Below are 18302 nucleotides of genomic sequence, written 5' to 3' on the forward strand. Positions count from 1 at the left end.
CAAAGAATATGAATAAAAATGGCTTAAGTTTTTATTTGTTAGAATATAGATTAAAAACATGGAAAATATATCTATTCTTGTTTGAATAACAAACAGCTCTTTGGTTGTTATTAAAAGGGATTATATTCATTCTAATTTTTAAGGAATAAAGTGTTTGAGTTGGACCCTTGCATATTTTAAGCACTAAATGTTTTTATGCTTGGTACTGCTGTTACTGCTTCTAAGATATTTTAAAAAGCAAATTTTGTTCTTTCAATATACATTTAAGAGCCTGGGGTGGCCACAGACATAACTGCCTTCTTGGAGTTTTATCAGTCAAATCAATAATTAAACACCAGAGTTTATTAAAAACGTGCACTTTATCTTAAGTGTTCAGAAGTCCATGACGCTAATTTTCTTCACTGTAAACATTCTTCGAGGGCGTGCCCCGTGCTCACTGCAGCCCGCCGCCCGCCCCTCCTTCTCCCCACGGCACCACCGAAGGGGAGCCCGAGACGCCACTGCAGCCTCAGCCGACAGCCTCCTGGTAAGGTAGGCGCGCAGCCTGCGGGCCCCTGAGGTGGGGAGCGCGTCCCTGGCCCAGAGACCGCCATTTTAACCGGAATGTGGCCTCCCAGGTGGGCGCTGCGGCCGCTCTGCTCTCCCACTACCTGCCCGCCGGCCCTGCCAGGCACCGGGGCGGGGGGCGAGGGGGTGTGTGTGTGTCTGGTGTTGGGGCGTGGCCAGGGGCGCAAAAGGGACCTCGGAGCTCCTCCCATGGCCTGGCACGCCGCCTTTGCCCTCTGCTTCCTGATTTTACTCCACGTGCGTGCTCTGAAACTGGCTTCTGGAGTTATAGTGAATGATGAAGTCATCAAAGTTGTTAATGATAGGAACGTAAGGTAATCTTCTACACAAGACAGCGAAAAAAGAAAGCTGTTCTCTTCTGTTTAGGCAATGACAGAAGATAAGTAATTGTAGAGGAGGCAAAACAGATCTTGGTGGGTGACACTGGTGATACTGTAGAGGACCCCTACGCACCTTTTGTGAAGTTGCTACCTAGGAATGATTGCTGATAATAAGATGCCACACAGAAAACAAAAGAGTCTAAGAAAGAAGACCTAGTATTTATATTCTGGGCTTCTGAAAGTGCACCTTTAAAAAGATGATTTACGCTAGCTCTATAGATGCCACTGAAAAGAAATTTAGAGGTAATAACATGAGTGGCAAGAAAATGGCTTAGATGATAATAAAGGACCGTTTGACACTTGGAGAGAAAGTGAGAGGCAATGTAGTAGCTTCACTTGAAGGAAAACCCTGTAAAATCAAAGTCAAGTGCCATCTGGATCTTGAGGACCTTCCGTTACACCAGCTCAGGCAACTAGAATAGTAATAGGTTTTGGGGTTTTTTTTTTTTCCTTTCTCTTCCCACTGGGTCTAAACAACACAATGAATGAAGGAAATATCATTCATGTAAGCAGCCTATCAGAGATTGCCATTAAACTGTTACTTTTATGTAGAACCCAAGGAATGCCTTCCTGTTATATTTTAGCCCAAACAGCTAGTTATATGTCTCCCTTGTAGCAAGCACTACAATGAAGGTGACTGTCAATGTGAATAGCTTAGAATACTGAAAAGGGTTAGGCTAATTGAATGCCTTGAAAGTACTATTCACTGGTGAGATGGTAAACTTTATTCAGTATTATTTATAGTTGCACTTGATTGCAGTTTTGTGAGGCTGGAGCATTCATACACTTCACTTGCCTTGGCAAGCCTACTTTTGGTGACATGGCAGCATGGATATAACACTATGCATGGAAAGCACTTTTTTTGTGATGAGTTTAATCCCCCAACCCAAAAGGAATTCCAGTTGTGTTAACTGTGTCATCAATTTATCCTAGTACCCCTGTGTTAATTCCTGTTACCTGTGTATCTTCTTAAAATAGCTATTCTCCAAAAAACGGAGCTGGAGGAATCAGACTCCCTGACTTCAGACTATACTACAAAGCTACAGTAATCAAGACAGTATGGTACTGGCACAAAAACAGAAATATAGATCTGTGGAACAGGATAGAAAGCCCAGAGATAAACCCACACACATATGGTCACCTTATCTTTGATAAAGGAGGCAGGAATGTACAGTGGAGAAAGGACAGCCTCTTCAATAAGTGGTGATGGGAAAACTGGACAGGTACATGTAAAAGTATGAAATTAGAACACTCCCTAACACCATACACACAAAAAAGCTCAAAATGGGTTAAAAACCTAAATGTAAGGCCAGAAACTATAAAACTCTTAGAGGAAAACATAGGCAGAACACTCTATGACATAAATCACAGCAAGATCCTTTCTGACCCACCTCCTAGAGAAATGGAAATAAAAACAAAAATAAACAAATGGGACCTAATGAAACTTCAAAGCTTTTGCATAGCAAAGGAAACCATACACAAGACCAAAAGACAACCCTCAGAATGGGAGAAAATATTTGCAAATGAAGCAACTGACAAAGGATTAATCTCCAAAATTTACAAGCAGCTCATGCAGCTCAATAACAAAAAAACAAACAACCCAATCCAAAAATGGGCAGAAGACCTAAATAGACATTTCTCCAAAGAAGATAGACAGACTGCCAACAAACACATGAAAGAATGCTCAACATCATTAATCAGTAGAGAAATGCAAATCAAAACTACAATGGGATATCATCTCACACCGGTCAGAACGGCCATCATCAAGAAATCTACAAACAGTAAATGCTGGAGAGGGTGTGGAGAGAAGGGAACACTCTTGCACTGCTGGTGGGAATGTGAATTGGTACAGCCACTATGGAGAACAGTATGGAGGTTCCTTAAAAAACTAAAAATAGAATTACCATGTGACCCAGCAATCCCACTACTGGGCATATACCCTGAGAAAACCATAATTCGAAAAGAGTCATGTACCAAAATGTTCATTGCAGCTCTATTTACAACAGCCAGGAGATGGAAACAACCTAAGTGTCCATCATTGGATGAATGGATAAAGAAGATGTGGCACATATATACAATGGAATATTACTCAGCCATAAAAAGAAACAAAATTGAGTTATTTGTAGTGAGGTGGATGGACCTAGAGTCTGTCATACAGAGTGAAGTAAGTCAGAAAGAGAAAGACAAATACCGTATGCTAACACATATATATATGGAATCTAAGAAAAAAAAAAGTCATGAAGAACCTATGGGTAAGACAGGAATAAAGACACAGACCTACTAGAGAATGGACTTGAGGATATGGAGAGGGGGAAGGGTAAGCTGTGACAAAGTGAGAGAGTGGCATGGACATATATACACTACCAAACGTAAAATAGATAGCTAGTGGGAAGCAGCCGCATAGCACAGGGAGATCAACTCGGTGCTTTGTGACCACCTAGAGGGGTGGGATAGGGAGGGTGGGAGGGAGGAAGAGGCACGAGGGAAGAGATACGGTGACATATGTATATGTAAAACTGATTCACTTTGTTATGAAGCAGAAACTAACACACCATTGTAAAGCAATTATACTCCAATAAAGATGTAAAAAAAAAATAGCTGTTGTCGAGGCCTTTTCGTTTTCTATTGAGTGTACACTGCTGAATAAGTGTAGGAGTTTTATGTTTACCATGTAAGTCTTGCAACACTGAAGATATTCTGAATATGTCATGATGGCAATTTCTGTATAAAAGAGCCTTGAATGGAACATTGATCTCGAAAACAAACTCCCCACCCTCGCAAAAATGGCCACGTTGCAATAAAAATTGTGGCACATTATAGAACGTTGCCTTATTTTCCTTGGATATTTTGCAAAATACCATGTGAAACAACTCCTAGAGTGAACCGCTAATATTAGTCTCTGCACTGGTCATTTAAGAATTTTTTTGTACAACATACATGCATGATATTTTCCAGTTTGTTGGGTTAATTTGCTTTAAAAAATATTCTATCCTGAAGCCAACTAATATAAAACATTATTGTTATAGAGGGTACTTTTACAAGCTTTAGTTTATTTCCTTATGTGTTAATATGATGATCAAGAATTATTTTTTTGCACTTTGACATAAATCCTCTTCAATATCTGATTTGTTCTCTGGATAAATTAGGGTAGTTAGTTTTAAATTCATGTTACATTTCTAAGTAGTTGAGTAGTAGAAGTAGTAGGAACCTCTTATTGTGTATTTGGTCATAATAAAAATAATTTGTAAAATGTTGTCCTTAAAAAGTTTAATAATATTTCTCATGTTTAGGAACTTTCATTTCAGCTACTATTTTTAAATATATTTCACAAATTGGAAAAAAATGATATAGTAGTCAAGCATTAGTAGTGGGATTTGGCTGTGGTCCTTATAGATAATTGGATCTGTTCAATATAAGCAGTTTGCTGTTAGCCAGAGCTGTTTATGGCAAACACATGCTCTTGTTTCTTGTCATAGTTAGCCACAAATGGTAAAACTGGACTTGATTCTACTGGTATACAAAACAGGCGTGCTAATAAGCAGTGGATTGTAGCTTAGAACTTAACCCCATAGCTCTGAAGAATGCTCTTATTTGAAAACAGGAAATGAAAAATCCCCCCCCTTTTTTTTAATGTATGGGGAAAATTGGGTTTAAATATTTTTCCATATTTTCAAAAGGTTTTTCAGATGAAAACAAAAATAGGAGCTAAATATCTAGGTTTCCATTTAAAATTATATGAATGGCTTGGAATCTTTTGTACTGAGAAATTTTATTTCAGGCTTCTAGCTGCCCCTGTGAATTACCTTGGACATTTTGATGGCTTTTTTGTGTGTGTGTGGTACGTGGGCCTCTCACTGTTGTGGCCTCTCCCGTTGCGGAGCACAGGCTCCGGACGCGCAGGCTCAGCAGCCATGGCTCACGGGCCTAGCTGCTCGGCGGCATGTGGGATCTTCCCGGACCCGTGTCCCCTGCATCAGCAGGCGGACTCTCAGCCACTGCGCCACCAGGGAAGCCCCTTGAAGGCTTTTTGGTAAGGTCAAACTCATAAGTAAAGCACGAGAATACTGACATACACTAAACCATATGTGTACTGATACTTGTACCATGAAAATTTTCATTATTTTCCTCATTCTTCTAAAAAATAAGGGACTCTAAGTTATGCAGTATCTTTTGTTTTTATAGCTGATTTGTCAACTTTCTGATATGCCTCTTTATATAATAATTTCAGAGAGTAAAAACTGCTTTAAAATGTGGTACTTTGATGTGTTAGGTTGACAAAACATACTAATATTAAGATCATCTTTGAAATACATCTTTGTGCATAAAGCCAAAGATAATAATTAATGGTTCATATGTTACTTGAGACTAATTTGGCATTTGAAATGATCATTTTACTTTACAATCATTTACAATGAAACAATGTTCCAGTTAGCTTTAAAGGCGTACAGTGCTAATCAGTAAAATACTGACAATATTTTACTGCTAGCTTGCAAAATTATAAGTGTTTTAAAAAATAAAATACATGAAAATATTTTAAAAATTCTATGAGACAGTTACAAGTATTTCAAAATAAAATCTTGTCACAAAATATTTGATTTATACATTGAATTTCAAATTCCTAACAACTTTTTTTCACAAAGGGGTTGATTTATAAAGGTGACCATACATAATTCTTGCCACAGAGTGTCTCAGATATGACAGAGACTGATTCATCATTCCTGGACACACAATAAACGTCAGTGTCCAGTTTCTTTACAGTCCAGTGGGGGCCATGTGGCTGAGTCTACACATGCCTTAAAATCCCTGCACAGACTGTTGTTTCAGGGCCTCTCAATACAGAGGGCATTGTGCAGCGCCCTGTGCAGGACCCTGAGGAAGGCCCTGGGGGAGGACCCTGAGAAGGACCCTGAGGAAGGCCTGAAGGATGGAGAGTCACAGACTGGAATGATTTGGATGACCAAATTATGTAGAAGAAGGTCCTCAAGAGCAATCTGATGTACGTCAGACTGTTATGTGAGCAAGAAATACCCCTGCATTTCGTGCACTGCAAGATGCGGGACTGTTGGCTATAAAAAAGCTGGCAGAGATACCCTAACATGCTGGATAAATAAAATTTTATAAAAATCAGTGATTTATTTTGTATATATGTATGATTGTATTGTCTTTTAGAAGCATGCTTCTGAAATAATCTTAATCCTTACAGGAAAAAAAAGTTTGAAGGAAATATAGTGTACTCAGAAATCATTACTGTGTAGAATAAGCATGTTATCTTTGAGGTCACAACAATAGCATCAAAAATATGTGTATATAAATTAAAAAAAACTTATTTACTAGGTAGATGGATGGCTAAAATATCTAGATATGAGATACAGTATGTTTTGTGAGAGCAGGTATGCAGACCATATTATGTAACAGCCATATTATTTAATACAGTGCCAGCACATAATGTTTTAAACATCTGAATAAATAAATTAGGTAATCTTTTACATTCTTGATATTTTGCCTGCTACACTGGACAACCAAAATTCAGCTTGATTTACTAAACAGAAGATAATTCATTACAGTAGGTTAAAAACCCATTCACACTGAGGATATAAAATGGGAATAAAAAAGTAAAACAAAGCTTTCAGGGGACAAAAAACAAAGCAACCCAAAAAAATCCAAATTACTATTTCTCATTGTTATTACGTAAAAATTATTTTTCTGGATAAACCTAATGTTATATAACTGAACCTCTACTAAGCTGTGAATTTTTAGTGAAAATAATGCCCTGCTACAGAATTTTCATACTAGACATACTAATTTCCTTATGACTAACCAGCAAAGTAACGTTTTGTTTTCAGTTTAGGTTTTGTGATTAAAATCTGAGTTTCTTTTTGAAACTGTTATTCCATGTTATTTTATGCTTTGTACAAAAGGAAATCCTCTGATTTTGAAGTATGTGAATACTGATATTTCAGGACTTTCGTTATTGTTGTGTTTTGGGGGGGGGTTGATAATGTTGTATAAAAAAATAAAAGTGGTCTGCAGAAATTCCATGCCTTAACTCGAACTCCTGGTCTAGCCTGTATACGTCTATGGTCAACCTCATCTCCCCCTCAGCCACAAAGCTATTCATGTTCTCATTCTACCTTATATATAATTTTAAAAATATTGACCTTTTTAAGAATTTTCCATTTACTGTATAAACTCTTTGACTACTTTATCACCTATATTACATAGTTCAAATACTATAGGGAAAATGAGTTTAAGGGACATAAAAACAAATTTGAGGTGGCAATTTTATTTTTTCTGAAGTTTCAGGCATTGTTTTCTCTGTATAGTATTCAGCTGAGAAGCATTAGGCTCCTAAGTACTCAGAGCAGCATAAATGAAGGAAATTATTCAGGCTATTATCACAAAAGGATTAGCGGTAAAATTAGGAACAACTGTGTGCCTCTGTACTTGCTGATTACTCTGCACCCTCTACTGCCTGAAGAACAGAGATAAGGTGTCTATATTTACCATGTTGTACATTACATCCCTAGTAATATTTGACAAATGGTGCTGAAATAACTAGACATTCACATGCCAAAAAAAATCTAGATATAGAACTTATAACCCTTTAAAATTTTAACTCAGTATGGATCACAGACCTAAATGTAAAACACAAAATTATAAACCTCCCAGAAGATAACATAGGAGAAACCCTAGATGACTTTGCATATGATGACTCTTTAGATACAACATGGAAGACATAATCCAATAGAGAATTGATGAGCTGGAATTCATTAAAATTAATAACTTCTCTATAAAATACAAACCATAGACTAGTGTAGAAATATTTGGAAAATACATATTTGATACAGGACTATTATCCAAAATATACAAAGAACACTTAAAACTCAACAATAAGAAAACAGTTGATTAAAAAAAAGCAAAAGACCTGAACAGACATCTCACCAAAGATGATGTATAGATAGAAAATAAGCATATGAAAATAAGCACATGCTCAACATCATATATCACTGGGGAAATACAAGTTAACACAATGTTGATATACTCACTTATTAGAATAGTCAAAATCCAGAACAATGACAATACCAAATGCTGGTGAGGATGTGAAACAACAGAAACACTCATTCACTGTTGGTGAGGATGCAAAATGGTACAGCTACTTTGGAAGACAATTTGACAATTTCTTACAAAACTAACTATAGGATGTGGCAATTTCACTTGGTATTTATTCAAATGAGTTGGAAAGTTATATTCACACCAAACTTGCACATGGATGTTTATAGTAGCTTTATTCATAACTGATAAATCTTGGGAGCAAGATGCCCTTCAGTAAGTGAGTGGACAAATAAACTGTGGTACATTCAGACAATGGGATAGCATTCAGCACTAATAAGCAAGGAGCTATCAAGCCATGAAAAGACATGGAGAAATCTTAAATGCATATTACTAAGTGAAATAAACCAATCCAAAAGGCTACAAGCTGTATGATTCCAATTATATGACATTCTGGAAAAAGCAAAACTATGGAGATAGTAAAAGGATCAGTGTTTGCCAGGGGGAGGGGGGAAGAAAGGATAAATAGGTGACATACAGAGGATTTTTAGGGCACTGAAACTACTCTGTATGATGCTTTAGTGATAGATGCATGTCATACATGTATCAAAAACCACAGAATGTACAACACCAAAAGTGAACCCTAATGTAAACTATGGATGTTGGGTGATAATGATGTTATCTATGTACGTTCATTTATTTTAATAAATGTAAGACATTTCGATAGTGTGGGAGGCTTGGCATATGTGTGGAGAGGGAGTATATGGGAAATGTTTCTGCCTCTGCTCAGTTTTGCTATTAACCTAAAACTTCTCTAAAGAATAAAGTATATATTTTAAAAAACCATACAGATGGCAGGCTAGATTCGACCAGCAGCAATAGTTTGCTATCTCTGGATCTAGAAAACAGCTTCTTTATTAAAGGAGTAAATGAAACACCAGAGTGTGTTCCAGTTACTGCTGCTGCATAATAAGTAACCCAAATAAAAAATATATCACAAATACAACAAAACACACAGAAGCAAAGCTGTTTTCATAAAAATGAAAGCTGAAATAACTTGGGGCCAGCAAAACTGCATTATATAAAATATAAAAGGAAACTTTAAAAAGAAGATGAACAATTCCAGAGGGAAGCAGGAAATACAGGAAGGTATGAATGCAATGGAAATATATAAATAAATATAAATCAATATTGATTATAAACAAATGAAAACAAATAAGCTGGTAATATCCAGGGGAGAATTAAAATTCAAAGTCTGGAGGAGTAAGTGCATCTAAAGTGTTCTAAGTTTCTAGCATTACTGGGGAAATATATAAGTAATAATTGGTTTTAGACTACTTTATGGCAATAACGTACAGAGAGAACTGTAGATTAACCACATAGTAGGAAGAATAATGCCCTCCCAAAGTTGTCCACATCCTAATACCTGGAAATTGTGAATATTTTACCTTAAGAAAGAAACTTTGAAGATGTCCATAAGGTAAAAGATTTTGTGATGGGGAGATGATCCTTGATAATCTGGGTAGGTCCAACCTAATCAGAGAGTCTGTAAAAGTGGAGGACTTTCCCCAGGTGAGACAGGTAAGGTCAGAGTCAAAAAGATGAAATCGCATCTCTGTTGATCAGACATATGTGATGTGTAAAAGACTCTACCAGCTGATGCTGGCTTTAATGGGAGTGGTGGGAATAATGAATCAAGAAATGCAGAGGCCTCTAGAAGCTGGAAAAGGTAAAGAAACAGAACCTCTCCTAAAGTAAACAGAAAACAGCCAAAACCTTGATTTTAGCCCAGTGAGACTTGTGTTGAACTTGACCTGCAGAGCTATAAGGTAATAAATTTATTTGTCTAGGTAATAAATTTAGGGTAATTTGTTATGGAAGCAATAAAAAACAAATACAACCATATAAACTAAATTTCATAAAAGGAAAACCAATAAAATAACAATCAATTCCAAGGAAGCCAATGCATGAGATAAAGAAATCAAACACATCTGAGTTAAAAAATAAAGAGCTATGAGAATGGTTAATGTGAAAATACATAATTCATAAAATGAACAGAAAAAAGAAAAAACATGGTTTTCACAGCAGATGCAGAAAAACCATTTGGTAAAATGTCATCATGTATTTATGGAATAATATAAAAACACTTAGCAAAGTAAAAAGATAGTGGCCAAAAAATACCTTCAAAAACACCTACATCTACCATTATCATTACTGATAACTAATTGTGGATTACTATAATTCTTCCCCTTAATGAAAAAATAGAATGACCATTATTATCAGTTCTAGTCAATCTGCTCTGAATGTCCTAGTTATTGAAAGAAGGTATAATGGAGAGAGAGTTTTATAAGAATTTAAATGTATAAAAAGTCATTATTAACAGAGAACATAATTTTTACATAGAAAGTGTAAAAGAATTTCAGAAAAGCCATTAATCATAAGTGAATCTGACAAGATTGTTTCATACAAGATCAATATAAAAAATAAATTGTAACCCTGAATAGCCAAAGCAATTATGAGAAAAAAGAACAAAGCTGGAGGTATCGCACTCCTTGATTGCAAACTGTATTACAAAGCTATAGTAATCAAAACAGTATGGAATGCCCTAAAAAGAAACACAGAGATCAACAGTATAGAGATCCCATAAATAAACTTATGCATATATCATATGCATATATCAATTACAATTTATGACAAAGGAACCAAGAATAAACAATAGGAAGAGAACAGTCTCTTCAATATTGTTGGGAAAACTGGGCAGCCACATATGAAAGAATGAAACTGGACAGCTATCTTACACCACAAACATTCACTCAAAATTGATTAAAGACTTGAATGTAAAACCTGAGACCATGAAATCCCTAGGAGAAGAAACCCAGGTGGTAATCTCCCTGACATCAGTCTTGGCAAAGATTTTTTTCAGGTCTAACACCAAAACCAAAGGCAACAAAAGCAAAAACAAACATATGGGACTACACAAAACTAAAAAGCTTCTGCAAAGCAAAGGAAACCATCAACAAAATGAAAAGGCAACCTCTACCAAATGGTAGAAAATAGTTGCAAATCATGTATCTCATAAGGGATTAACATCAAAACTATATAAAGAGCTCATACAATTCAACAGCAAAACCCCCCAAAGAATCCAATTTAAAAATGGGCAGAGGTTTGCATAGATACTTTTTCTAAAGAAGACATATAGATGGTTAACAGGTACATGAAAAGGTATTCAAATCACCAGAGAAAAGCAAATCAAAGCTGCAATGAGAAATCACCTCACACCTGTAAAAATGGCTATCATCAAAAAGTCTATAAATATACTAAGAAAGGTCCCCACCAAGGCTGGCTCACATGTGCCTGCTGCCAGGAACTAAGAAAAGTCCCTACTGGGGCTGGCCTTCTCATGCCTGCCACTGGCACTAAGTAAGGTCCCCACCAAGGCTGGCCCTCGCACATCTGCTGCCAGCACTAAGAAAAGCTACTGCTAGGATTGATCCTCACACAATGGCTGCCGGGCACTACGAAAGGCTCCCACTGGAGCCAAGTCTCTTGTGCCTGTGGCCACTGGCTTCCCCATGCACCTCCTCACCAGTGGGACTGGATCTCTCGCAGCTGCTGACCACTTCCTCCCCCAACATCTGTCACCGCTGGGGCCCCCATGACCCCGCAGCTGTGCCACCTCCACACCCTGTCCTTACTAGGGCAGACCTGAGTACTCCAGGGCAGCTTCGGGAGCAGACCCCTGTAGGTGGCCTACATGCAGAGGTGGGGCTAAAACCACAGCTGAGCCCCAGGGGTGGGGCAACTAAGGAAGAGGAACAAAAAACTTTCCATGCAGCTGAACAAGCTGCAGATTAAATTCCCGTGATCGGCTTGGTAAACTCTGCATAAATGGAATATCTGAATGGACAACGAGTGTTCCCACAACTGAAACTGGTCTGTGAGGGCAAGTACATGTGAGAGTTGGGCCAGGTCAGAGTCTGAGCTGCCCCCACAGTGGGTCCAGAGATGTACCTAGAGGTATCGGAGGGCCTCCTGGGGAAGCAAAGGTTAGCTGTGACTCACGATGGGGGCAAGGCAACTCAAAACTGAGACCCCAGAAAAATATTATTACTATTTTTTAATGTTTTGTTTTCTTCTGTTGTTTATTATTTTTTCTATTTTTTTAATTTAAAAAAATTTTAAATTATTCTTTTTATTTTTCTATTTTTACTTTACTTTTTCAGTGATTTCTGTTTTTCCTTGTTTTGTTTTTAATCTTTTTTTGATCATTTTTGTGCATTTCTTTTATTTATTTTTTTGCTTTTTTTTAAGTTCACATTCTGCTTTTGTTGTTTCTTTTGTTTTTGTTTTGTTTTTAATTGTTCAATTTCATTTTGGGGTTCTTTAGTTTGGTTGTTCTCTTGTTTCTTTTCCTTGTTTTTGTTTCTTTTTTTTGATATGTGTGTGTGTTTCTTTGTTTTTTTCGGTTTTGCTTTTACCATTTGTCTTTGGTTTTATTTGTTCATTTTCTTCTTTTTTTTTTAAGCTGTTGTTACTGTCTGTTTGTGTCTTCATTATTTGTCTTGGGTTCTGTTCATCTGTTTGTCCTCTCCACCCCCCCGCCTTATTATTTTTTTTTGTCTCACTGTGTGGTTTGCAGGCTCTTGGTTCCCCAGCTTGGGGTTGGGACTGAGCCTCTGGGGTGGGAGCACCAAGTGCAGGATGCTGGACTGCCAGAGAATTCCTGGGCCCAGAGAAAACTAATCAGTGAGAGCTCTCCAGGAAGTCTCCATCTCGAATCCAAGACTCAGCGCCACCCTACTGCCTGCAAGCTCCGGTGCTGGATGCCTTACACCAAACAACAAGCAAGACAGGAACACAAATGCACCCATCAGAGATAGGCTGCCTAAAGTCATACTAAGCTCAGAGACACCTTAAAACACACCACCTGATGTGGCCCCGCCTATCAGAAGGACAAGATCCAGCTCCACCCACCAGAATATAGGCACCAGTACCTCCCACCAGGACACCTACACAAGCCACTGGACCAATCTCACTCACCGGGGACAGACACCAGATGAAAGAGGATCAATGACCCTGCAGCCTGTGGGAAGGAGACCTCAAACACAGAAAGTGAGACAAAATGAGAAGACAGAATATGTTGCAGATGAAGGAGCAAGTTAAAACCCACAAGACCAAATAAATGAAGAGGAACTAGGCATTCTACATGAAAAAGAATTAAGACCAAATAAATGAAGAGGAACTAGGCATTCTACGTGAAAGAGAATTCACAGTAATAATAGTAAAGATGATCCAATATCTTAGAAATAGAATGGAGGCACAGATCAAGAAGGTACAAGAAATGTTTAACAAGAACCTAGAAAAACTAAAGAACAAACAATGATGGACAATACAATAACTGAAATTAAAAATACACTAAAATGAATAAATAGAATAACTGAGGCAGAAGAACAGATAAGTGAGCTGGAAGATAGAATGGTGGAAATAACTGCTGCAGAGCAGAATAAAGAAAAAAGAATGAAAAAAATGAGGACAGTCTCAGAGACCTTGGGGACAACAGTTAATGCTCCAACATTCAAATTATACAGGTCCCAGAAGAAAAGAAAGGGTCTAAGAAAATATTTGAAGAGATTATAGTTGAAAAACTTCCTTAACATGGTAAAGGATATAGCCACACAAGTCCAGGGAGCACAAAGACTCCCATACAGGATCAACCCAAGGGGAAACATGCCGAGACACATATTAATCAAACTAACAAAAATTAAATACAAGTAAAAAATATTAAAAGCAGCAAGAGAAAAGCAACAAATGACTTACAAGGGAATCCCCATAAGGTTATCAGCTGATTTTTCAGCAGAAACTATGCAGGCCAGAAGAGACGGGCAGGATATATTTAAAGTGATGAAAGGGAAAAACCTACAACAAAGATTACTTTAACCAACAAGGATCTCATTCAGATTCGACAAAGAAATCAAAGGCTTTTAAAATTTTATTTATTTATTTTATACAGCAGGCTCTTAGTAGTTATCTATTTTATACATATTAATGTATATATCTCAATCACAATCCCCCAATTCATCCCACCACCACCCCCCCCACCACTCTCCCTCCTGGTGTCCATACATTTGTTCGCTACATCTGTGTCTTTTCCTGCCTTGCAAACGGGTTCATCTGCACCATTTTTCTAGAGAAGTCAAAAGCTTTACAGACAAGCAAAAGCTAAGAGAACTTCAGCACCACAAAACCAGTTTTACAACAAATGTTCAAGGAATTTCTCTAAGCAAGAAACACAAGAGAAGAAAAAAGACCAACAAAACCAAACCCAAAACAATTAAGAAAATGGTACTAGGAACATACATATCTACAATTACTTTAAATGTAAGTGGATTAAATGCTCCAACCAAAAGACACAGACAGGCTGAATGGATACAAAAACAAGACCCATATATATGCTGTCTACAAGACACCCACTTCAGACCTAGGGACACATACAGAATGAAAGTGAGGGAATGGAAAAATGTATTCCGTGCAAATGGAAATCAAAAGAAACCTGGAGTAACAATACTCATATGAGACAAAACAGACTTAAATAAAGACTGTTACAAGATACAAGGAAGGACACTACATAACGATCAAGGGGTCAATCCAAGAAGATATAACAATTGTAAATATTTATGCATGCAGCATAGGAGCACAATATATAATGCAAATGCTAACAGCCATAAAAGGGGAAACTGACATAACACAATAATAGGGGGGGACTTTTACACCCCACTTACACCAATGGATAGATCATCCAGATGGAACATTAATAAGGAAACACAAACCTTAAATGAAACATTATACCAGGTGGACTTAATTGATATTTACAGGACTTTCCACCAGAAAGCAGTAGAATACATTTTCTTCTCAAATGCACATGGAGCATTCTCCAGGATAGATCACATCTTGGGTCACAAATCAAGCCTTGGTAAATTTATGAAACTTGAAATTGTATCAAGAATCTTTTCTGTCCACAATGCTATGAGATTAGAAATCAATTACAGGAAAAAATCTGAAAAAACCCACAAACACATGAGAGCTAAACAAAATGCTTCTAAATAACCAAGAGATCACTGAAGAAATGAAACAGGAAATCAAAAAATACCTAGAAAAAAATGATGAAAACAACTACCCAAAACCTATGGGTTGCAGCAAAATCAGTACTAAGAGGGAAATTTACAGCAATACAATCCTACCTCAAGAAACAAGAAATATCTCAAATAAACAACCTAATCTTACACCTAAAGGAACTAGAGAAAGAACAACAAGCAAAACCCAAAGCTAGTAGAAGGAAAGAAATCATAAATATCAAAGCAGAAATAAAAGGAATAGAAATGAAGAAAATAGAAAAGATCAATAAAACTAAAGACTGGTTCTTTGAAAAGATTTAAAAAATTGATAAACCTTTAGCCAAACTCATCAAGAAAAAATGGGAGAGGACTCAAATCAATAAAATTATAAATGAAAAAGGAGAAGTTACAATGGACACTGCAGAAATACAAATGATCATTAGAGACTACTACAAGCAACAATATGTCAATAAAATGGACCACCTAGAAAAAATGGACAAATTCTTAGAAAGGTACATTCCAAGACTGACCCAGGAAGAAATAGAAAATATGAACAGACCAATCACAAGTAAAGCAATTGGAAAAGTGATTAAAAATCTTCCAACAAACAAAAATCCAGAACAAGATGGCTTCACAGGCAAATTCTAAAAAACATTTAGAGACGGGATAACACCTATCCTTCTCAAGCTCTTCCAAAAAACTGCAGAGAGAGGAACACTCCTAAACTCATTCTACAAAGCCACCATCACACTGATACCAAAACCAGACAAAGATATCACAAAAAAAGAAAATTACAAGCCAATATCACTGATGAACACAGACACGAAAATCCTCAACAAAATACTAGCACACCAAATCCAACAACACATTAAAAGCATCATATACTGTGATGAAGTGGGATTTATCCCAGGGATGCAGGGATTCTTCAATTTACACAAAACAGTGAATGTGATACACCATATTAACAAATTGAAGAATAATAACTATATGATCGACCCCCTGTGCCCAGAATGGAGCCCACGTTTCCACAGAGCTAGAACTCCTGGCTCAGGGTCTCTTCCCTCCACCATCACTGAACTGCCCCGGAGCCCGAGGGGAGGGTGGCCTCACTGAGGCTGCCAGCTCTGGAGGGGCTCCAGCAGCCAAAGCCGCGACAGTCCTGGGGACAGCGGGCTGGATCACTCATCCTGCGGTAAGCCAGCTGCCATGTCATGAGGGCACTCAAGCAGCCCTAAAGAGAGATCCATGTGGCAAGGAACAGAGACCTCCTACCTACAGCCACGTGAAAGTGAATGAGATTCAAGAATTATACACATTCATATCAAACTTGATAATACCTGTCATTTTCATTTGAAATTTCTGGTTGAATATGTAGTAAAGATTGGTGTTTCATGATGCAGTCCAGCTTCTTATAAGTTTTAGGTGGACTATCCCATTAGGAAGAAGTGCATGAAAGGAAGATACATAGAAGTTGGAGGAGGCTTCAAGATAGCAGAAGAGTAGACGTGGAGATCACCTTCCTCCCCACAAATATATCAGAAATACATCTACATGTGGAACAACTCCTACACAACACCTACTGAACGCTAGCAGAATACCTCAGACCTCCCAAAAGGCAAGAAACTCCCCACGTACTTGGGTAGGGAAAAAGAAAAAACAGAGACAAAAGAATAGGGACTGGGCTTCCCTGGTGGCACAGTGGTTGAGAGTCCACCTACCGATGCAGGGGACATGGGTTCATGCCCCAGTCCGGGAAGATCCCACATGCCACGGAGTGGCTAGGCCCGTGAGCCACGGCCGCTGATCCTGCGCATCTGGAGCCTGTGCTCCACAACGGGAGAGGCCACAACAGTGAGAGGCCCGCATACCAAAAAAAAAAAAAAAAAAATTAGGGACGGGACCTGCACAAGTGGGAGGGAACTGTGAAGGAGAAAAGGTTTCCACACACTAGGAAGCCCCTTCACGGGCGGAGACTGCGGATGGTAGAGGGGGAAGCTTCAGAGCCACGGAGGAGAGCACAGCAACAGGGGTGTGGAGGGCAAAGCAGAGAGATTCCCGCACAGAGGATCAGTGCCGACCAGCACTCACCAGCCCGAGAGGCTTGTTTGCTCGAATGCCGGTATGGGCAGGAGGTAGGAACTGAGGCTCAGGCTTTGGAGTTCAGACCCCAGAGAGAGGACTGGGGCTGGCTGTGTGAACACATCCTGAAGGGGGCTAGTGCCCCATGGCTAGTGGGAGGGAGTCCAGGAAAAAGTCTGTAGCTGCTGAAGAGACAAGAGACTTTTTCTTGCCTCTTTGTTTCCTGGTGTGCGAGGAGAGGGGATCAAGAGCACGGCTTAAAGGAGCTCCAGAGATGGGTGTGAGCCACAGCTAACAGCGCGGACCCCAGAGACAGGCATGAGATGCTAAGTCTGCTGCTGTAGTCACCGAGAAGCTTGACTGCAAGCACGGGTCACTATCCACACCTCCCCCTCCTGGGACCCTGTACAGCCCACCACTGCCAGGGTCCCGGGGTCCAGGGACAACTTCCCTGGGAGAGCACATGGTGCACCTCAAGCTGGTGCAATGTCATGCCAGCCTCTGCTGCCACAGGCTCACTCCACATCCGTACCCATCTCTCCCCATGGTCTGAGTGAGCCAGAGCCCCCAAATCAGCGGCTCCTTTAACCTCGTCCTGTCTGAACAAAAACAGAGGTCTTCAGATGACCTACACGCAGAGGCAGGTCCAAATCCAAAGCTGAACCCTGGGAGCTGTGCAAACAAAGAAGAGAAAGGGAAATTTCTCTCAGCAGCCTCAGGAGCAGCGGATTAAATCTCCACAATCAAGTTGATGTACCCTGCATCTGTGAAATACCTGAATAGACAACAAATCATCCCAAATTGAGGAGGTGGAATTTGGGAGCAATGATATTTATATACATTTCCTTTTTTCTCTTTTTGTGAGTGTGTATGTGTATGCATCTGTGTGTGATTTTGTCCGTATATCTTTGCTTTTACCATTTGTCCTAGCATTCTGTCTGTACGTTTTTGTTTTTGTAGTATAGCTTTTAGCACTTATTATCATAGATGGATTTGTTTTTTGGTTTGGTTTCTCTCTAGGCAGGAAACACAAGAGAAGGAAAAGACCTTCAAAAACAAACCCAAAACAATTAAGAAAATGGTAACAGGGACATACATATCAATAATTACCTTA

General features: G+C 38.6%; 1 pseudogene; it reads left to right on the plus strand.

Moving 5' to 3' along the window:
• The first annotated feature begins 603 nt into the window (after nt 1-603).
• On the plus strand, nt 604-1369 carry LOC136123248 (cofilin-2 pseudogene; annotated as a pseudogene).
• Nucleotides 1370-18302: the final 16933 nt, after the last annotated feature.

Source organism: Phocoena phocoena, chromosome 5, assembly GCF_963924675.1.
Source record: "Phocoena phocoena chromosome 5, mPhoPho1.1, whole genome shotgun sequence".
Taxonomy (NCBI): Eukaryota; Metazoa; Chordata; class Mammalia; order Artiodactyla; family Phocoenidae; genus Phocoena; species Phocoena phocoena.